General features: G+C 51.0%; 2 protein-coding genes and 1 long non-coding RNA gene across 8 annotated transcripts in view; 1 reads left to right on the top strand and 2 right to left on the bottom strand.

Annotated features, from left to right (window-relative positions):
- The window catches only part of tbata (thymus, brain and testes associated), a 112,273-nt gene that overhangs the window by 27,513 nt on the left and 62,171 nt on the right, over window positions 1–22,589 (bottom strand). The gene's annotated exons all lie outside the window — the stretch shown is intronic.
- On the bottom strand, window positions 12,311–13,903 carry LOC114846360 (uncharacterized). The gene is made up of 2 exons (XR_003784022.3): window positions 13,765–13,903; window positions 12,311–13,141 (listed from the first exon to the last, which is right to left on the bottom strand). It is a non-coding gene; the product is annotated as an uncharacterized LOC114846360 (long non-coding RNA).
- Window positions 13,731–22,589, top strand: part of LOC114846355 (zinc finger MIZ domain-containing protein 1-like) — a 78,868-nt gene continuing 70,009 nt past the window's right edge. For 2 of the 4 annotated variants that reach the window (XM_029135258.3, XM_029135257.3), the window contains exon 1: window positions 13,731–13,870. The gene's annotated coding sequence lies outside the window, so the exon portion shown is untranslated. Of the gene's footprint in view, window positions 13,871–13,985; window positions 14,112–22,589 lie in introns of those variants that run through there. The other 2 variants (XM_029135259.3, XM_055504682.1) reach the window with 2 other exon arrangements.

The raw sequence follows: 22,589 nt of genomic DNA, 5'->3' as shown, positions 1-22,589 counted from the left end.
GGCGCTGCGACTACAGGTGGCGCCACGAGGCCGAGCGGCACCGGGGCGTCATCGTGACACGGGCCGAATGAAAACACGCGTGGCGACAAATCCCACCTCGCCCCCCCCCTCCTGCTGACGTGCAGATCCTGACACCGAAATGAACCAGAACTCCCCCCCCCCCCCAGCGCGCGCCCCTCCCCCACCCCCTTGAGGAATAAGAAGGGATTATGTCAAAGCAATTCAATTGTGTGAGTGGAGGTAATGAACCCTTCCTTTTATCTATTCATTTGCGTATTAAAGTATTTATTTGTGCCTCTTATCTGTAGATGTTAATCAGAAACGTGAGCATTTGACGCATTGACAGAAACGTCAGATCAAAGCCGTCATATTTCCCCCCGTCGCCCGTCTTCGCTGGAGCTGTTGCTACTTGTCTCGCGTGGCTTCGCGGCCGCCGTCATTGTTCGGAGGCGGCCCTTTTTTTTTTTTACTATTTAGGTCAGTGGTCTCCGGTCCATTTTATGTTCTGTTGCCTCCACAGAGCTTAAATTGCCCAGCAGGCAGGTGCCATTAGAGCAGTTTGTTTGCAAGGTAAGTAGCTATGAGAAGTGACAGCAGTAGAATTACTAATGCACTTTGCCTGTCATTTCTCCCTGAAAGCCCCTGCAGGGAGGGCCTGATTAAATTGATATTCAACCTCCTGCATGTTGCGGGCCCAGGCTTCATTAGCATAGGGTTTAGATGACACAGAGAGAGGGGCTGGCACCGCCGTTGTCGGAAGCAGTCAGACATTGTGCTGTAACTAATTTTCCAATTACGAAAGGTTCCGACAACGTAGAGTATTAATGATTCGGTTCCCGTTGGTGGCGGCGCGCGTGTGTTTGTGGACGGTGGAGGTGTGTGAGGATCAGGAGATGATGCTGATGGGCGTGGGCTCAGACCCGCTCCCCGACCTGTTGCCCGCTGTGATTAGCGCTTCCTAACCCAGAATCGCGCAGCAGGACCCCCCGCTGCTCCCCCAGTGGCCGTTTGAGTGACAGGTGATCGGGTTCAGATCGGAGGTCCATCGAAGCAGCTGTATTTCATCGTATTTTATGTCAATGATCCCCCCGACACCCAAACGCTGCCGACGGCTGGAAATCAACCTTTAGTCGTGGTGAGCGCTGAGCAAATATTTAAAGTCACCGCTAAAGACGTCATCAGCACTGCACATAAACGAGCTGAGATGCGCTCACAGCCTCCGCCTAAATGCATACGATCCCTGGGGAACACCCAGCGCTGCGCGACCTGCGCCCGCTTCCTGGTGGCGCTTCCCCGTCTCTGCGCGGAGCCGGCGCCCGCTTTGAAGTCTGCGGCGCCGGCGATAAATATGCTAATGCGCGTGGAGGTGGCTCCGCGTGGCAGATAGCGCTGCGAGGGGAAGGCGCCACCCATCGTTGAATGTACGGGAGGCGGGAGGTGCATCGGGCTGCAGATAAGGCCTTCACGAGGACAAACAATGGGAAGGAAGGAGCACTCAAAGCGCCGTTTGGGCCCATTCGGGCGCTGATGTGCAGAGAGATGCGGCGCTGGGCCTAATGTCACACATGACTTCAGCGGTTTAAAAAACGTGATCCGTCTCCTGAACGTTGCAGTGAACCTTTTTGTCTCCTGGGCATAAATTATGCGGCAATTATGGGATAATTGCAGTTTGGGGGAGTTTGAGTTTCGTTTTTTTGGCTTCGGTGACGGCTCCCATCGCGATGACATCACTGGAACGTGAGCGGTTCTGTTTCTGTAGCTGCAGAACCGGGCCGAGCCCAAACCGGAACGTGGCCGAGCGGCGCGGGGCTGTGCACTAAACCCAGGCCTGTTATGGGCCCACAGTGTTAAATTGGTGGAGTACTCTTTTAATCATCTCGCGACCCCTCAGATTTATCTCCCCACCCCTGGGAGGGTCCTGACCTCGCTGCATTATTTATAAATGTGAGCGAACCCAATTCAAACAGACGCATTTTTCAAAATAGTAACTTTTACATCGACCCGGGGCTCAAAGAGCTACATGTGCCAGTTAATGGAATTCTGCGGTTCACACATTTTGTGCCTCTGGGCCCTTTTTTTGCTGTTCTGTTTGCTCCTACCACTGTTTACTTCTCGCAGTAAGACCTTCTACTTGGCAAATACATGCAAAGCGCCCGCTCATGTCTGCGGCGCCGAGCGCGCCGCGCCGCCGCCTCCCGCTCTGAACTCGGATCTGATACCCTCAAGGTGACAGCGGCGGATCTGTTGCAGGTGTCGGAGACAACATCAGGGTTGTCACAAAGCATCTCGGCGCATGGCTCAGATCTCGGAGCGGCTCAGACATATTTAGGATACAGACAAACAGGTAAACACTCAAAATTCTCCCTGCTTTTTTTTTTTTTTTTTTTTTTTTTTTGAATGAGCTGTTTGGTTTGCAAGAAGACGTCACCCATAGGGAACTGGAGTATGTGGGGGGGGGGGGGGGGGCTTTGGTAATAAAGCCTCAAGAGCAGCTCTCCGGCTCAAGTGCGTGTGGACGGGCTGTAGGTGTCACTGTCGTTGTGGCTTCTGGCTCCGCCGTCCGCGGCGGCCGGGGTCCGGAGCGCCACCCGGCCCCCTTTTGTAAGTCAGATGTTCAGAATGCACGGGGCATTGTCTGTCTGGATGTTCGATGGGCTGGCAGCAAAAGGTGACATCTGGTGACTAATGTGCTCAGATGTGAATGCTGCTCCCTCAGTTCTCTGGGCAGCAGCTGCTCCGCACAGGCATAAATGAGAGAGGGGCGAGAGAGGGAGAGAGAGAGAGAGAGAGAGGCAGAGATAGGGCTGGAAGGGGGTGGTCGCCAGGCGGAGGTGGGGGTTGGGCGGTGGTGTGCATGTTCACCACGCCAGCCGTCTGACTCTGAGGAGGGGTGGGGGTGGGGGGCGGGGGCATGTCATGGGAAAATCAATGAGTTTCCTTCTGATTCTCTGCTGCAGCGCCACAATGAGACCACACAGATCCACCAGAACTTGTTTTGATCTGCTCTGTGTTTCCTGCAACCAGCCACCCCCCCCCCCCCCCACCCCCCCAACCCCCACGTTCGACGAGTCCAGGACGTCGAGCGGCGCTTCGTTCCCGCGCCTCAGAACCTCCACGCGCGCTTCCAAGGCATTCTTCAAAAACATATCACATCATAGATAAAAAAAACAACAACAACAACAACATCCTGGCAACAAGACGCGACTGCATCTATCACGCTGCAGAGATTTCCCACGAGCCAATCGGATCGGGGCTTGGAATGTGCCGCCGTAATGGCTTCATCCCTCTCCTGTCAGCGCCGGGTCCATGTTTGCTGAGCTGCGTGTCGCTGCTGGGATGACAGACAGCTGCACGAGCCTCTCTCACTTCATGGTTCTGCGGATCCTTGCGTCGCCCGGAGGTCACCTCCGTGCAGAGGTCCCGCTGAGCCCTGGGCTCCCGTGCCCCCCCTCACCTCTTTTCTGGCGCGAGTGGGGTTAAAACGCCAAAAAGCAGGAAGCTGCTATAACACAAATTACAGGTGTGAGTTCGAGGCAGATCGCGCTGATCTGCCGCTGCAGCAGACGTCGTAATCCGGCCCTTTCCTTTCCAGCGAGGGGATCACAGGGAACTGGTGGTGGATCAACACCCTCAAACATGTGGCCATTTGTGGCATTCATCTGGACATGCCGCTGCTTAGAAGACACTTGAGCCCCACTTAAAAGGCGTCATGGGCTGCTTTCGATTAAGGAGGCTGCGGGCTGCTTTAGATTTGATGAACAAGAAGTGCATATGCATTGCACGAGGAATGTTAATGAAACACATTCCTCCCGGTTTCTCCTGGAAACCAGCTCGGATTTGGGGATAAAGAGGTGGAGAGACGCGGGGTCCCCTCATATCCCACCTCGGGGGGAAAAAGAAGCCTTGGAAATTCACAAGGGAGCGACTCGTCTCGAAAAACGGAAAAAGATAATTGTGTGGGATGAAAGTGTGTTGAGGGATTGTCGGTGTGCGACAGTGGGGCCCATTTATTTGTTTGGTTTGTGTTTACAAATGAAGAAAATACACAAACTCCCGTTACAAAGCCTGTAAAGGTGGATTTAATTGGCTTCTCCCGAAAAGATAAGAGCACAGATGCTTGTTAGGTCTCATTAAGTGTGTTTAGAAGACGTTTCAGGATGTGGGGAGTCCTGATGGACCAGTGCTTTAAAGGAGCTGTCGCCTGCTATTGTTTGACTCACTTTCATCACCAGCAGCGCTGATCTGCTCTGCCCTATAGAGCATTAGTTCACTGCTCCCGTACATGCAAGTCGCTGAGAACATTTATTATAATAATATTAATAATCCAAGGAAGCAGTGAAAGCTTCTAAATCTGAGCAGCTTACACAGTTTACTGCAACGGACAACCTGTAAATGAAGTGCATTCAGCCCCGTGGAGTCAGAGCTGTGGTTTCACCTGCTGCACCTGCTGACTGGCAGAGTGGAGGCTGTTCGCCGTCGCCGCGAGCGGCACCGAGGAACGTCCTGCCTGCGTGTGAGCAGCGGCTGCTTCCTTAATGAGACAATAATTAATTATTCCGAGTTTGCGTAAGAGAGGATCTTTTCAGTCATTAAATATTATTAGTCATGCAATTCAAGTTGTGCCTCCAAGCCAGAGTCAGATTTTTATAGAGATTCGTCTCTCTCTCTCTCTCTCTCTCTCTCTCTCTCTCTCTCTCTCTCTCTCTCTCTCTCGTGCACATTTTGTGGGGTGGGCAAGTTAAAAGCAGCTCACAGATTTTTTTAGTCGTCATCCATCGCGTGGAGTCGTCTCGTCTGCATAACGGCAGTATTTGCATCGAGGTGGGACGTGACTTCATTACAGGCAATCACGGAGGATCTGATGCTAATCAGACGGAGGATGCTGCGGGTTAAGCAGCTACACCGCTACTGTCATGTCGCCCGGACCGCTCTGATTTCATTTCCCCACTCTGACCTTTTCCCTGTGCCGAACACGCGGCCGCGTCCTAATGTGCCGCTTTGCTACTTTAGCGCATCAACCGCGGGATCCTTTCATACGGCGCACTGTAATGCCGTATTGATTGGCCGACCATTAGCATTTGCACAGGCGTCCGCGGCCGACGGCAGCCCTCCTCCTGCTCTCTGCCGCAGGCTGCCGCGTGCTAGCAGCTATAAATGGCCACGTTATTGAAAGTACCCGTCTCCTTTCAGTGCAGCGGGGGAAGAGGCAGATCTCTATTAGCAGCCTGGGATTTTCTCCCATGTGTCACGGTGAGTGGAATTGCAATGTCACACTTCAAGGACTTCATGTGGGCGGACGGGTGGCCGACCACAGGAGAGAGGACTGTAGTCAAAATACCAATTAATGAAGGCCAGAGAAATATGACCTGGACCGCTTCAGCTCCGTCCCCACCAATGACCGGGTCTGTCCAGGGTAATTGTATCCCGCCGGCCCTCGGTCCTGGGTCAGTGCTCAGCGGCAGATTACACTTCTGGCTCGTGCCCTTGAGCATGCATGCAGGGCTTCATCCCATGCTTACTTCATGAGGAAGAATTAACTCCGTCCCCTCAGAAATCCTTCATAATATTATCCTGCACCACCAAAGAACCTTTTAACTGTTACTGAGGTCCTTGTAGAGCCCTTCTGCTCGTCGGCTCAGTCCAACCTGGAGCCTGAGCCCGTGTCTTGTGTTCGTCAGTCGTACCCCCACACGTGGACCCCAAGGGGCACGCGACCCCACCCGTGCAGAGGTAATTACCACAACGGGCCGCGACCTCGCCGTTTGCACGCGGCGCGGAGCCAACCTCCGATATTGAGTCTGCCTCATGTAAATTGACTGGCGGCGCCCCGTTGCGTGCGCAGGAGCCTGCTGTGCGAATTCACTCTCAGGCGTCAGGCGCTTATAAATAGACGCGAAGGCAAAAAAAAAAGCGCGTAGAGTCCAAGTTCGCCTTTAAGAGCAGCCCCTCTGCTTCCGGCAGGGTGAGAACCCGCGACAGACAGGTGTGTGTGCAGACGGGTCAATGCTCGATAGGAAGACACAGCTTCTACTGTATATTGGCTCACGAACGCCCCCATTCCACGATTAGGCAGCATCTGCAGCATCCATAGAGACTGAAGGGAGACTGCGGCCCATGCGACCCCTTTGTTGACGGGCACAAACAGCAGCATCATCTGCCGTCCCGCGCCCCGCGTTTTGTCGCCGCGAGACAAATTGCGGCGCGACGCTAGCGCTACAGTGAAGGATGAAGGTGCAGCCGGCGAAGGCAAACAGGCATCCCATTACAAGCGCCACTTAGCAACAAACACATCTATTACAGCGGCGGCGCGAGGCAGGAGGTGAGCCGGCGCGCGCCTCCAACAAGCCGCTATCCGGGGCAATGAGATGCAGGAGGAGCCACGCAGGGAATCTCAACCAGGATGAGGAGAGGGGGAAACAAATGGCTCTCGCACTCTCGCGCCCCGCCGAGGCCACGCTTTACATACTCGAAGAGAGAGTCGCTTCATCGGATGATGTTTTGTGGGGTTTTATTTTCCAGCCCCGCCGAGACGACGCTCGCTCCCCTTTACGTGATTTCAGTTTCATTCCATTTTTTGACTACGCACGCGAGCATGACATCACTTCCACGGACGGCCTGCTCGCTTCACTGGTATCACGGTGATTAATGGGGATCCTCATGCCTTTTCTCTCCGCGCGCCGCTGGAGCTCATGTATTTTCCAGCTCCTCGTTTCTACCCAGAGGTTCGTCCCCGGGGCCGCACCCGACACTCTGATGCCAGTCATATCAACTGTCAGACAATAAAAAAAACACACACACACACTCGATACCCTCTGTCTAATTATTGTGGTGCAAATTCGGAACGCTGTTGTCATGGTAATTGCCTTTCGGGGGGTTACGGCGCCACTAAAAGCTCGAGCGAACTGAGAGAATGAGAGGAAGTTGGGGCGAGATCGCGAAGGAGGCTCCCGGCGCTCGCGCGTGCCAACATATTTCATGTTTCATCTTGTTTCATGGCGTGTACTATTGGCAGTTTACCTTGACTCCGAACGATCTGACCACCGCGCCGCTCCGCATCAATGCCAGAAAGCGAATTTGATGTGGGTGAGTGGGGATAAGTGTTCTTTTAGCACAGAGCCGAGTGCCAAGAGGTCCCGCGGCGGCGGCGCGCTCCCCGCCGTTTATCCGCTGCATTAAATGGATGTGCCGGGTTCAAGGAGGGGTCAGGGAAGTGTAGGGGACAACATATGTCACACAATACATACGGGGAGAGGAGCGGAGGATCATAAAAAGCCTTTCATCATCTGGCAAACCGGGCCGGAGTGAGACAAACCTGCCGGAGTGAGGAGCTTGATCATCATTATGGAGCCACATGAGGGACCGGTGACAGTTGGCGCTAACATAATACTGAGATGAGGGTGTTTAGCATCTCCAGGGCCTGAGGTTCAGTGTGTGTGTCTGTCGGGTGTGCCCTTACGACGTCCTTGCGCAACGTCGAGTGTCCAGCTCCGGCTCGACCGGCTCGCTTTCGCTGTCTGCAGTTGTTCAGATGCTCCATCTTCATTGTTTCACCAGTTTACTGGTGCTGGCTCTCGTGCAGTAGTTTGGCTCTAGCGTTAATGTTAGCTTAGCTTTACGGTTAGCTTGGCTTTACGGTTAGCTTAGCTTTACAGTTAGCTTAGCTTTACAGTTTGTAAACCGAGATGTATCCGTTTAATATTATTATTATTATTATTATTATTATTATTATTATTATTATTATTATTATTATTATTATTATTATTATTATTATTATTATCCCCATTCGTGACAATGGCCATGTTTTATTTCTGTCATGGACCAGTTGACATGCTATTGCCATGTCATAAAACTGGATTAAGATACCTTATCTTCTGCTTTATTGGTTCAAGGTCAAGCTGTCGAGACTGAAATCAGCTGTAATTTGTGTTTGTGTTGAGTGCTCAGACCTTTTACATCAACTTATATTAATACTGACTCATCTCCACCTGACTTGGTTTCAGTAAATGCGATCTGCATCGTACGTCATGCGTCTCGTGTTAATAAAAAAAAAAGCTCCTCGTTGTCATTCGGCGAAGAGTTCATCTTTAACAAAACCGAATAATCGCGGCTGTCACTCCGTTTGAGCGCTCAGCATTCAGCCCTCGTGAATGTTTTGACAATGCGTTGGAAATGGAGGCGAGGAGGAGAGAGTCGGTCCTCGCAAATGCCTGCGCTATCTCCCGCTCCATGTTTCCCAGAATAATTCAAAGCGCCCCGCTGCCTGGGAAGCGACAACGCTGCGGAGACGGCCTGAAGTTACACTTTGATGGACACAGTGGTCTATCGCCGCCGTCGACTTCACTGGTGAAATTGTGACCCCTGGTCATTCTGATGGCGGCTTATCAGCGCCGGCCAAACGCAGGCGTCTGATGGAGGAGAGGAGATGATTTGTGGACAGTCTGGCGCAATAATGGTGCTGCACTAACACTGCATGCTGTCTGGAGAATAGGTGGAGGAAACAGGACGTGGAGAACACTACGTCCTCCTGTTGCTGCATTAACTCATAGGTGTGATGGAACAAATCATTAGTAGCCAGCTTTACTGTGGTCCAGGGTCAACACCGAGATAAATGTCAGCTTAAAGTTTCTCCACTACAGTTCAACCTTTTAATCTTGATCCGACCGAGCAAAGAAAATCCACTGAGTGCAACCTTTGGAAGCAGGAGATCCTCGGCTCCACCTAACTCCTGGAATCAGTGGCAGAAAATCTATATCCCCTTAAAGAGGCGGAGTCACATCAGATAATAGATGTATGAAATCCATCTCGTTCCCGGCCGCTGTTCTTCCCGGGAAGCAGATCAATGAGGAAGCCTCTCCTTGAACTGCGCGCGGTGACACGAGAATGGGTTTAAAGCGCTTATAATGTCAGGTCTACTACTACTGCACCGGCACCTAAAGACCCAGCGGCAGACGCATCCGGATGCAGCAGCATCTTCATCCGGATGCGGATGCTGAGTAAAGTATGTGCAGTAAGTGAGACCTCCCTCCAGATGTGAACCTCCTTAACTCCATTTGAACTCCAACTGTCAGTTAACACAGAGCCTTGTTGTACAGAGCGACGCCTTTCGTGCCTGATGTTGGACGCCTCCTTCTTTTATCACAGCTCATGTTTAAACGCACAATATTTATATATTGACACTGTAATGTGACACCGCTGCGTGAGTTAAGCTCACTCAGCCTCATTGATCGGCAGCTTTATTAACTTTATTGTGTTTCTTTATTCGCTCGCTCTTTCCCCCTCATCCCGTTCTGTCTCAAACACAATGTGTTAGCTGCAGCCGCGCTTTGCCGCGCCGTTCTGTTTACGCGATAATAAACCCGCCCTTGACCTTGACGCTGAAAGGCCTGATAAAAACTGCAGGGAATGCAGTTGCTCTCTGCACTCACTAAAAGTACGGCTAAAGTCGTAAAAGCACATTAGAGCTAAACTCTAATCCGGTGGTTTATCTAGTTTTTAAATACAATAGCTGACAGCCTTCGGTTTGGCGTCATCACACAGATTTCTGTTTATTTTCCACTTTCCATAATTCAGACGCTCTCCTGATGATGTCTCTGTCTCTTCCCCACTGTAGCTCATCCTCCATAGTTTTTAACAGGTGACATTCTGGATGAGACTCCCCCAAAAAAGCCTAAAATCGATGGTAGCTCCAAAATATGCTTGTGTTTGTAAGAGGATTAAACATGTGGGCGGGTGCTTTTACGTTCTGCATGAGAAGCGCATGTTTGACGGAGCTACGCAGACAAGTGCCCGAGCGCCTGCCTGCTCTCTGTCGACATGTCAGGTGCCGTGTTTATGCAGCCTGTTGCGTGGCAACCGCCTCCAAACAGACTGCGGGATGAGGGGACGGCGTGAGGCGGCAGAGGCCGATGTTGTCTCGCTGGGGCTCGATGAGTAAAACCTGCCCGTTATTCACCCGCTGCTGTTTAGGGGGTCGTTTAATCAGAGCGAAATAAGAAAAGAGCTGCAAAGTGTGTTGTTTTGAGATGCTGGGCGACGTTTATTAGTGATGTTTTTGAGGATAAAGGCTTTAGGACCAGTTGAATTTTCAGCACTTTCTCTCTCTAATGGAAAAGTCCGGCTCCGCTGTCAATAATGTTCCTTCACAAACAGGACCTGGAGCAGGTTCACAAGTTCACACCTGGTCTGTGGGGAGTCGGCGAGAGCTGCACTGTGAAAGTACGACATCGGCCGAGACGACTGAGACTCAGACTCAGACTCAGACTCAGAGCGAGAGCGTCCTGTTTCCACTCCATCTGCATCCGCTTACATCCTGTGTGCGGATACGTTGATACCTGTCGCTGAATCAAATTGTCACAAAGAGCGAGTCACATGGCTAAGCTCCTTTGATGAAAAATAACTGGAGAGATTCAACCTGACCTTAAAACATGTGACATTTCTCAGCTGAGGAAGTGAAACCCACCCTCGACGATAAGCAGAGCATCTTACTTAAATGTCACAGTGCAGGACGGACTCCCTCTGATGTTGTTGAGGAACTGCCATCGTGGTGAGAAACTCGAGAGAAACCGCAGCTTATTAGGCTCCATAACGTCTTGCTTGTAATTAAACACTCGCATTTAGCCCAAAATGATTCATGGAGCATCTCAGAAGCCTGAGAGTCTGACAAACACAGTATGCTGTGACTATAATTGACTCTTCACTCTGCCCCGGAGTTACGGGAGAATAATGGGGCTGGAAATAGCTAGTTAACCTCCTGTCAGGTGATACATAAAAGCAAAACAAAAAAAAACAGTCCCGGCGCCTGGCAGCGTACCTGAACCTCCTCGGAGAGGCAACGCGGGGATATCAAGGGGAGAAATGCTGCACTAAGTGATTTTATTAAGTGGAACACCCACCGCGAGCTCAATCAGCCACGCAGGGACTGTTTGACGCAAATTATACATAATTCCCCGAGCATGACAAAACACCTAGAACCCGCACGTATGGTTTAATGCACTGCAAACAAGCAAATACCTGCAGCGCATGCGGCCTGTTAAAAAGGCCTGTTGACCTGCTTCACGGTTGCTCCCCAGGTGATCGGTTCTTCAACTTTGGTCCTTCTGAGTGCGAAAACCTGGGTGGAAGTGGGGAGGGGCCGTCATGAGTGGACGTCTGCATGTCAGGGCTGCTTCACCCCCCTCCAAAAAACAAAACACAGAGCGCCGAAGAAAGAGACAGCCTGTCAAGGTATGCCTCCTCTCCTTCTGCCCTCCTCCCGCTGTAATAAAAATCAGTTAGTGAAATGAAGCCCGAGAAGCTGTGGGCCTCCAGGAATGTTTGCCTCCAGTGTTATTCCTCTCCTTATTTCTGGACGCGGCGCTGAGCAGCAGGAGCTCCCTGTCCGCGGCGGACTATGGCGTGCACTGTGAACACATTTGCACTGGACCACAGCCAGCGGCTGGTCGCGGCGGAGGAAGTGGGCCGGTCCCCGGAGCCCAGCGGTTGTTCATTCATAAACCAGGTGGGAACTGTAAATGAAAACGCAGACGTCGCGCTGCCGACGCATTCAAAGCGCACATTGTGCCGCTTTTTTTTTTTTTTTTTTATGGAAGGAGCAGCAGGACGTGTGGGAGTCCGACATCAACGGCGTGTTTTCTAATTCTTTGAAAGAGTTGATTCCGAGTCTTCCCCTCGCAGCGCGTTCGTCTTTATAACAGCCCCCCGGCCCCAGACCCAGACAATATGTGCTTTTATGGGGTGTGAGGTAAATCCCTCTGAATGAGCGTAACAAGCTAAGGCCAGAACAGACATGTAGTGAATCCGCTGTAATGCTATCGCTCAGAGAAAAGCACAGGAAGACAATCTGGATAAGTTATCAGTCTGGCTTCAGCTCTGCAGGTCAATAAAATTAGGTTTATACCCAGCATCCTGTGTGCGATCAGGTTTGGGCTTTGGAGAAACCAGGCTTCGCTTTCAGGAAGGACATGCTTCCAATGAAACGTGGAAAAATAAGGAAGGGTGTCTTATTTCTCGCCATCTTGAGAAACGCTTCGACGTATGACTCGAGCGGCCGCGTGTGATGGCTCCGCACAGACACGGGTCGGCTGTGGCGTGAACGTCAGCGGACGTGATGCTCACGCGGAGCTAGGCCGCTAACAACACAACCGGAGGCACACAAACATGTAGGGTTATTATTATGGGCTGCGCCGCCAGCGACGGGGACACAACCAAGCTGACCGTCCCTTTGCATTTAGCAGAAGTAATCAACAAATAATGCATTTGATTTGGACATAAACAAATGGACAAATGAATCTTTAGCACCAAACCCACAAAGGAATGTGTTCACCGGACCTTTTACTTCTGTCATTACCTCTAAATAATGAGGTCATACTTTAAAACAGCGCATATAATACAACATAGAAAACATAGGATATTGTTGTTAAATATATTTAACAGTTTAATTTTTTTCACCCCCCCTTTGTTTACTTTTATTATAGCTTTTAAACATCTTGCACCTATTGAACATGAGATGCAATAAAACATGTAAAAGCTGAGTGAAATGGATGAGGTTCACCCCTGCATCCTGCTACGACTGTGAATAACAATTACCCAGAAAATGTCCAATGTTCGTCGGTGGGAAATGTTCACATTAGCCAGTTCGGGCATGGCTTAAAGCCTGGAACAGGCTGAAATCAATGCTTCCTGTCACCTTTTAGTAGGACAAATGGCGCCTATTGTTCCAGTCCATCCCTCCCCCTAACTTAGACAGCTGGGCTAGAGACACAGGCCAAAAAGGAAGAGGTCTAAGAGGAGTCCAAACACAGCAGCTTCAGCTGAACGGTGACTCCCAAGGACGTGCACTCTGACTCTCATCACACCCCAACTCCCAGAGAGTCACTCACAGCTTGGACGGTGGCGTGTTTGGAACTTTTATCACGGGGCTGTTTCCAAACAGGCCACGGGGGCACGAGCGCTCCAGCGTGCGTACGCGTGTGCGCGCGCGCGCGCGCGCGTCTGGTGGGCCTGGGGTCTGGATGCTGCTTGGCACAGTCACGGCTCCTTGACGTCAGCGCTCCGCTCCGCTCAGGCCCAGCCTGCCGCCGCCGCCGCTGCTGCTCTCAAACATGTCTTTGTTATTCAGAGCTTTCCATCAGAGAGCGGCGACCTGCAAAACACGGAGGGTGGCGTCAGCGCCGAGGATCGCGAGCGCGCCGGCGTCAGCGCGTGTGCGCGTCAGCGCGTCAAACTGGTGTTTATTGTTTTTATTAACAAACGTAGCAGAGTCAAACCCCCTGTGGTCAGTTATTATAAATACAAATAATAGAATCAATTGCAACTATTAATAATAATAGTGCTCATATTAATAATAATAATAAATTGACCTTTTATTTTAATGTTTACTACACTTTACTGCATATAATTTTCATCTTTTGACGTCATGTATTTTTATTTTTTTAATGTTTTCCAACCGTGTGCTATGTCAAAGTAAGTGCTGTGCTACATGTACTCGTAATGAATAATGCAAGGATTACGAGCTGTACGGAACGCGTACGGCGAACCGTCTTGGACCGGGTCGGTGCCACAGTCGCAGACCCAGATGGTCGCGGAGCGGAGTGACAGCTCGGCTCCGCTCCGCTCCCTCCCCCCCCGCTGGCGTCTCCTCCGCGCAGAATCCGCGACACATTTTGTCAGCAGCCACCGAGCATAGGTCCCTTTGGTAATAGAATAGCCAATGTAATTTGACACTTCAACTTACTGCGCTCTGTTCGAGTCTATTCAGTTACTCACCCACTGACGTTGCGCCCGTTCTCAGTGGCCGTGAGGGGGGAAGATATTTAAAAAAACACACGCCAGAGCCCATCGTTACCGAGGACTTTCTTCGCCTACGAACCCGGTGAGTAGCTGCAAACTTAACGTTCCCGTTCCCGGTGTCGCGCCGCGAGCCTCTTGTCTCGGGAAGGTTTTGTTTCCACTTTGGCTCAGATTGTTTCTCAACAATAGAGTGACCACTTGGAGCAGCGCACGGGAGCGCGTCGGAGCCCGGAACGGTGACGCGCGGCTTCTTCTTCGTCTCTTCTTATTTACTACCACGCGGCGCCGTGCCGTCGGGATTGGACCGGCGGGCTGCGGAGCAGGTTGTGCATTTCTCCAGTAACAGATGCCGCGTTGATCTCCGCGCGTCGGGGCTCGGAGGCTACATTGTAGCAGCCTGCGTGCGGTTCGCTGGCAGAATGAATCATGCCGCGATGCGCGCGTGTGCGTGCGTTTGCGTGACCGAGGTCTAGACGTAAATGTTGCCTCTTTTTTTTTTAAACCTTTTGCCTTCGGATGCGCACGGTTTGTGCTAACGTACGTTTATTGACGCCGCTGGCGCGTGCGACGCGAGCTGGGGAATAACTGTGGCGGAGGCGAGACGGCGGCCGCTGCGGTGCGCGGGTTGCGCGTCCATTCAATGGTTAACTGTTAATATCTGAACTCCATTAACAGCAGCACGTGCGCGTTGGATTAGCGTCAGATATTGGTGGATGTGTGTCACGGCTCTGGGTTGTGATTGATTCATAGGAGTTGGACAAGTTGACTTTTCAAATTGCAGCTGTTGGAATATGGAAGCGGTGGAGACTCTCCTTTCAACTTATCACATCTCTCCAGGGAGCTAAAAGCATAACTGGGGGGGGGGGGTAAGATGGACTGTGCTCCCAGGTCTGCTTCATGATCAAGACTTCTTTTATGTCTGTGGGAGAAAACCGTGCAGATGTTCCTCATCTGCTGCCGGTGACACGTCCAGGAGCGCTCTTCCTGTTTTTGTTGTGGTGTCGAGCACTTGGTTCTCCTCCTGTCTGTCATGTGCGAAGCTGCTGCCGTGACACCAGCCGCCGCACGGCCTCGGGTCGCTCATTTATTTAGAATTTGTGTAATCCACCCGTCGGATTGGTTTTCATAGCCGCTGAACTGACAGGCCTCTTGGCTGGTGTCACACTATGAACTTTGCATCTCTGTGCACCTGGTCCTTGGATGAATCGGCTCTTCGCTCCAATCTCAAAATCTGCCCGGGCCGACGTTTGAACCTGCGTGCGTCACAAACACTTGTCACGCGTGTGATTAAATGCTGATTGAGCTCTGCTTGAGCTGAGGGGGGGGAAACTTCAAACTTCCAGTTTGCTTCCTACATTAGTGGTGGTGTCAGGCAGACGGGGAGGCTTTCTTGACCCCCCCCCCTTCTCCCTGAGGTGAGGATGTTGAAACACCAGTGGTCAAACAAAAGACACATTGAAAAAGAGCTCTGCAACTCAGCACGTGTGTCTGGGCGCTGAAGTAGACCATTTATTAACTCCCAGTTTCCTACTGGCCAGTGAAAAGAGTCAGCACACAATAAGGCAGGGAGAAACTGTGGAGGCCTTTTGGCATCACATCACTTAAGTATGCGTCTAATTTTTATGTCACATCTAAAATATCCCCTCAATTTCCACCGCCGAAGCACATTTCTCTCCCTGTCGGTCCGAAGTCTGTGTGCGGCAATGGCAACGCGCTCCCGGCGCAGGGTGGGAGTTTTCACCCGTGCTTTTTCCACCCACCGCGACGAGCGGAAGCCGAAAATGGCCGTGCCACATGGGAAATCATTCAACTCTCGGATCGGAGGGGACACACAGGAGGCCTCGTTACCGCCGGCAGCCGAAACGGCCCTTTTTGTTTGCTTTTTCACCTGAAGGCATCGGTTTCTGGACGCGGGCGTCGCTCCGCGGCCTCCTTCCGCCCGCCGCGCGTGTGCTCACGCAGCGTGGTGTGTAACGCCAGGATGTTCTGGACTCGGCCTGGGAATTCCACTCGCTGAGAACTCTCCAGCGCGCTGTAACGGCTCCGCTTCCACGGTCGGAGCCTGTGGGAGGTCGGTGCGGGTCTCGCTCAAGGTCCTTCTTGTGTTGTCTTTGCTCGACAGGATAAACTCCTGGGATGAATCACCTCCACTGGTGTGGCTGCTTTCAGGCTCGCCCCGCAGAAAGTGTGTCACCGGGCAGCTGGAGCAGCTTAATCATGAGGTTTACTTCAGTGTCAGACGGCACTTAATGTTTAAAGTTCCCTATTATTATGCTACGTGTGAGCAATTACCACACAGCGAGGGTTATTTTGATACTGCAGCGTCTCAGCGAGTGGTGTTTAACGTTGAATGTGCATTTACTCAAGCACCGAGTGAATAACGTGCAGCTTCATTCATAACTTTTAGACAGAAGTTCTCATTTGTTGCTTTTTTTTGGTTATTGGCTCTTAATGTCACTTGGCTGCAGTTTCACCTGTAATGTGTCTGGTCTGGAACCTGAACGCATCACCAGTCAGCGTGTCGAACACCATATTCCGCTGGCGCGTGTTGTCCTGCTTTCCTCGAGCCCGTGACGATGATGCGTGTGACGCGCAGCTTCATTTTTTATTTATTTATTTTGTCCCATAACGCGGATGAACGGTCAGTCTGTACCTGTGCGCTGCACTGTTGACTGTTAATACGACGCTTCTATTTTGAAAACACAGCTCAGGGAAAGGGAATCTGTGTGTGTGTGTGTGTGCGGAGGAGGGAGATGCAGAGCTGGGAGAGGTGCTGGGAGTGACGCCAGACCACACATCATTTAATCATTTTAGAGTGTGCAACCACTTTGTGCATATTTTTGGGCTGCATCGGTGATAGGAGTTGTTATTGTACAAACTGAGGACGGGCTTGACGGCAGCGGGGACCGGGGGATGACAGCTTGATGGGGAGGAAAAATCCTCCGCTGGGCTTTAACTCGTGTCAAACAGATTGATTTAAGCTTTATTCCTAAAACGGAATAATAACAGTTGCATATTTTAGATGCTGCTGCATGTGAAATGTGACGCAACAGCTTAAAAGCGGCGGAGGGATGACCACTGTGCATATTAGCATTGGATTTGAACGTGTCCTTTTGGCTTAATCCCACTGTTGACTCGCCAGCTAAGCACTGAGTGTGTTATTATTGCTCTTTTTAGGGAACCCCTCTCCGCATAATCTCACTTAATCTAACATATCCCCCCTATAATAGAGTGGGAATGATGTGACTTTATAGAGAGAGCTTTAGTGTAGATCCACACCAAACAGACTGGTGTGCCGGTTGCCTCCCCAACCCCTCTGGCAAAGCTCTTGTGAAAATGCAAGTGACCTCTGCGGCCCTTGTTAGCCCGAACAATGGGCCTGCCTCCCCTTACAGCTGCAGCCACGCTGGAGGGGAAGTTAGCCGGAACAGAAAGCACACATCTCATGATTAATAGGCTCAAATACTGTATTTTGGCCTTGTTCCTGAGCCTGCTCGCTGCGGCAGGAAATGCCCTTTTTGCTTAAAATCTCAATTGTGCCGGGTTTTTGTGCTTCTGATGAGCACAAAGATCTGAGGGTGGAATTAAAATGCGTTTAAAGGCCCCGTTCCTTCGCGCCTTCGCGTCCTCAGCAGGGTTAAAACCGACGCGTTAGAGTGCGGAGAGTAGCTGAAAACAAGAAAACTGCTAAGGGTGGATATAATTGGGGCTCTCGAGGCCCCCCAGCAGTCGCAGGCTCATGCATGTTGAATGTGACATGCTGTGAAAAACATACACACATGATGTCAGGAGTGCAGCAGTGCAGCTTTAAGTGTAAATGAAAGGCTCTGAATCATGAATAACATCCGCCTCCTCCGAAGCCTCAGCTCCTATGAATTAAACACGGGCCGGTCCCGGGGCCCGAAGGCTCGGCGGGTTCTGCGGCGCGCCACGGTGTTGCACAGCAGCGGCGGAATCCAAAGTCCGGGCCCCGCGGTACCCGGGGCCCACGGACGAGTAATGAAGGTGGTTCCGAGCAAGCAGTGGAATTAGACTCAGCAGAGCCTGCGGGGGTCCATAGCTCATTGTTCTGTGACAGGGAAAATTAACTGGGATTTACTAATACACAGGGAACGTCCTTCCCCCATTCTCTGTCACTCTCAAAGAAAAGGTCTGGGGGGTAATGCCCCCACCACCCTCCTCCAACTCACACACCTCCCCAAACACCAGTGTGGACCCCATATCTACTATCGCGTTGTGAACCACGTTGCCTCACTTGTGTCGCCGCGCGCGACGCTTCCATTTAAATATGGCTTTGCATTTCACCTGTTTTGCTTTGCATAGTCACTGCGGCGGAGCCTGACGTGACCCGGCGTGAAGAGGCCACTCTGCCTGTGGTCTGCTGGGTGAAAGCGACCCGGCGGCGACGGCCAGCGTCCCGGTTCTGATCGCCCTCGGCCCCGGGTCTGGGCTCGCCGGCTGTGGGCCGCTAGCATCTGATCCGGGTTCAGCGCTGCGTCGAGGCAAGCGATTGGCGGCGTAGGCTCCACTCGCGGTAATCACAGATACCATAACAACTACTGCCGCTGATGACTGTTAATTAATTGGGTAGCGTGTGGATGTAAACACCCAGGGAGAGACACATATGCGGGCGCGCTGCACGCGGCTATTTATAGGCGCAGATTGCATAAGTTCTCCACTAACAACAGGGTGTTCTCACTTTGTCAGTATCAAACAGGGAGGAGCGGCGAGTGACCGCATTATTTTTACACACGCGTGCGCGCCGCCCCCCCCCCCGCGCTCCGTCTTGGCAAACGCCGTCTGGCCCCGACGGGTCCCGCGGCTCACCAAAATGTTGACGGCCCGACGCTATTTCGGACCATCTGCTCTAAGAGGAGGGTATGTTTGAGTCACAGACGCTGTGGTGTGAGGCTGCGCCCGTGATGCGCCTGGCATGAGGGGGGGGGGGGGTTAACCCGAGGGCCCAGCATCCTTCGTGTCAGCATGGACGCACACAGTGTGCGGCTGGTTTGACTAATGTGTGTTACATTAGCATGAAGGCTGATGGAGGAGGGGAGGGGAGGGGCGGATCCTTCACGTTTTGGACAAAAAACAAGGGAGAAGATATCCTTGTGCTTGACTCATGGTGTAAACACCATCAGAGAGATGAAATAGTCTGAGGTCAAAAATGTCTCAACAACAGTGTCTGTCTCATTCCACCTCTGTGTGTGTGTGTGTGTGTGTGTGTGTGTGTGTGTGTGTGTGTGTGTGTGTGTGTGAGGTAGGAATGTGAAACCTAATCTAGGCTGTCTGGGTGGGGGGTGGGGGGTGGGGGGTGGCCCCTCTCCGTTACCCTTACGTGTTGACATTTCTCTCCGCTCATATAACTTTTCTCTTGGACGTTGGATGTTTTCGCTGCAGCGCGACTCTTTAATATTCATCCTTTTATGTTTTGACTGGCGGCGGCGTCCTTGATCCAATAAGATTATGACATAAGTGTCTTCAACTCTACGTACTTAAAGTTTAAAAACCTGCCAATGTGGTATCTGTATTATTGCCTCTGTGATACAGTATGACTCAGTTTATTCCCATTTACCAATCAGCATTTTTTGATTAATGTGCACTTTATTTTCTAAATAAAGCATCGGGTTAAACCGTTTTCTGCAGAGTTTCGCTGCGGTCTGTTTTTGCACCACCTCGATTCACAAATCACACCAGCGACTTCATGCCATGATAATTCCAGGAAACGCTGTGATGTTGTTGCTGTTGTTTTTAATTGAATTTTCTGCCATCGACTGGTGTTGAGGAAGAATTTTTAAAGAGCAGATTAACTGAGCCTGTGTCTCCTGCATCCTCTTTGTGCGGCGGTGGCGCTTCCCTCTGAGGAGGGAGGTGGAGAAGATCGCGTGAGCTGTAATTATATTTATGTTGGGTCCCATTCAGTCTGTCACAGTAAATTTTGCCCGACTTGTCAAATTGCAAATCATTACAGCGGATTAAATGCCGGTTATGAACTCAAAAGGCAGAGGAAGGAATTCCCATTTATCCTCGTGATCGCTGCATTTGTTTGTTTTTGACAACCTGGTTGTCAAAGCCGTGCAGTGTTTCCTGGATGTTTTCAATAAATTTTAATTGGGAGGAGAATGGGTTAGTGTCACCGGCGTTCGCTTTGAAGAAACCCCCTTTCAAAGCAGTGGGCAGGCTTCCAAAAGGGGAAGAATGGCTCTGAAAGCCTTCATGTTTCACCAGGCATCCGCCGCTTTCTGACTCTTCTTATTTGTCTGGGATCAAAGTCAGACATGGGCCGCGATGGGAAGTTTGGTGTCCGTCACGGCGGCGCGGGAGCGGGCGAGAAAACGCATTGGACTCGTCTCCATCAGCTGCTCCGGGCTGAATCGGCTCCTCGCGCTTCTTCTCCAGACTCGTACCCGTCGGCCGCTCGCCTGCTTGTAGCGGCGCTCAGCTGACACAATATTACCCACAAACACCACTGTTTAGCTCCGCCGCTCATTCATTAGTAAGTGGCACAAATCATTACTCCCAAATCACTAAAAAGATTAGTTCAGAATGAATGAACTTCGTTTCCAGCGCTCTCAGACAACAATACTATTGTGCTGCATCTTGTTTTTCCTCCCCTCGCGAATGTTCGGCGGCTAAATCAACTCTGTGCATGTGCAAAGCCTCACATGTCTGAGCTGTTGCCTCATTTGTCTACAAAATCGCTTGTTTGGAGAAGCCCTGAATGTTGCATCCCTCGATTTGTATGCGAATCGCATCTACCCAAATAAACTCTCCAGAAATTTCCCTAATGTTCACTGTAGCAAAATCACATTTCAGCCTTATTTATGGCGCCGGCTATACCTGGAGACGCGATTTCATCCTTAATCCTTCCTCGACGCTCGCACTTGCTATATATTATGGATTTTAGCACGCTGGGGGTTCTGAGAGGGGAAAGTATGAATTATTTGTGTCATTACTTTTGCTGCTGATTGGAGGTGTTTTGCATCATAAGCAGCCAAGACAACAAGTGAAAAATTAATGAGCAATATTTTTCAATGATACAGTTTATGATGCATGCGGTGCGATGTCGCTGATGACTCAAATACATACGTGTGAGTGCTAACCATCAATTTCCAGCATGTCATTGTTTAGCCGCTGCGTATTTATTTTCATTAGATGCCAGAGTTCCCATTGTCATGCTAATTTACTCTGCAAGAGGATGAAAGCTTCAGATCAGCAGAGGAGGATATTGGAGGAGAGTAGTGTACATTTTGGAGAAGTCCCAGAGCTGCTTTTTTTAATATTTAGCTCCTGTCAGTTAAAATCAAAAACTTTCTCACTTTCTCTAAAGCTCAGACAGAAAGAGGGGAGGAGGAAGCTGCTTCACGGGTGAAAGCCCTCGCACATGAATATTTAATGGTTGCATTTTAACCAGAGTCATAAAATCCAAGAGGATGTGGCTGAAAGGGAGCAGTGAGGAGTGTGCAAAGTAGGCTGCATTGTTTCTTTACAGTCTGAGCTGGATGCCTGAAAGCCTTGTAACTCCTTCTGCTCCCTGCCGTTGCACAGAGTCGAATGTGTGGACGGTGCCGGGTTAATTTAATGGCCGGGGCCACGCTCGGCGGCGTGTTGCCGCCTGTTTTTGCAGGGTAAGCAGCTTGTTCTACAGCGGCATGGAGAAATCTTGGACCTGAAGGGGCCAAATTAAAAATGTTTCATTCTGACACTTCCTCAATACACTCAAGAAAATGGATTTGATCCGCTTAATCCATTTGGCCACTTGACCAGATTCAGACGCAACATCTATTCAATACTCATCAATTTTAGCTTAATGGAGTTTGAGCAAAACAAAGGAAAAGAAGCAAAAAAGGGATCTGGAGGTTTTTAATGTGCAACCTCGCCTGCTTCTTTTCCTTCCCCTCGTATTGTCATGCATTTTTAAAATTCTCTTCAGCCGCCGCTGAGCCAGACTCGCAGCAGACAGACACCAAGCTGATTGTTAAGTTTGATAAAGCTCCGCACTTGGACGTAGCCTGGTTATTTTTGTGTTCGCAAGCTCTACTCCACCAAGGTAATCGTCTGCCATCCAATGTTGAATCAAGTTAAAAGGAGTCATAAATTGCAATCACTTTGCTCAGCCCAACTATTATATTTAATATTGCTTTGTGGAAAAGGTCAGGCGGCAGTGGATCAGGTTTCAGCAACACCGATAATTCAGCTGCCTTTTATGAGTCTTTTTTAATCTCTTGAAAACAGCATCCAGGCAAACTGGCTGTACAGTACTTAACAGCAGCAGCAGCAGCACGGAATATACAGCAGCTACTGTTTATGCTTTCCAGCTTGAGATATCCTTAATGCAATGTTTAGAGTGTGTGGGGCTGACAGGGTGCAGATAAAGCGCAGTGGATGCCCTTAAGGTAAGCGCAATAAAGGGCCTTCCCCACTGAAAGGTCCAAAGTGCAGTTGTCCATTCTGCACAGCAACAATGGGCCGGTTGTGCAAGCGGAGCCACCGGCGGGCGCTGGCAAGCCTGGCGCAGCCGGCTTATCAGGAGGCCGGTGGGTGGGGCGGTGGGGGGGGGCGTTCAGGCGCTCGGCCGGAGCGTAGCTCACTTGCGCGTTGGAACGGGAGGGGAATAAACCAGAGCGGCCGAGGAAGCGTTCACACCTGGAAGGTCCCCCAGTAAAACCACAGTCTGACCCCGAGGCCCTTGGCCTTAAGTGGCCGCACTCAAAGGCACCACAGGGGCGTTCACGTCCACTCAGACTGAACCCGCGGACCATCGCTGGAATAATTTTTCATTCGAGGGCTTTGCACCTGCA

The sequence above is a fragment of the Betta splendens genome, chromosome 19, assembly GCF_900634795.4.
Source record: "Betta splendens chromosome 19, fBetSpl5.4, whole genome shotgun sequence".
NCBI lineage: Eukaryota > Metazoa > Chordata > Actinopteri > Anabantiformes > Osphronemidae > Betta > Betta splendens.
Note: the sequence above shows the minus strand (reverse complement) of the source record. Positions and strands in the feature narration are given on the sequence as shown.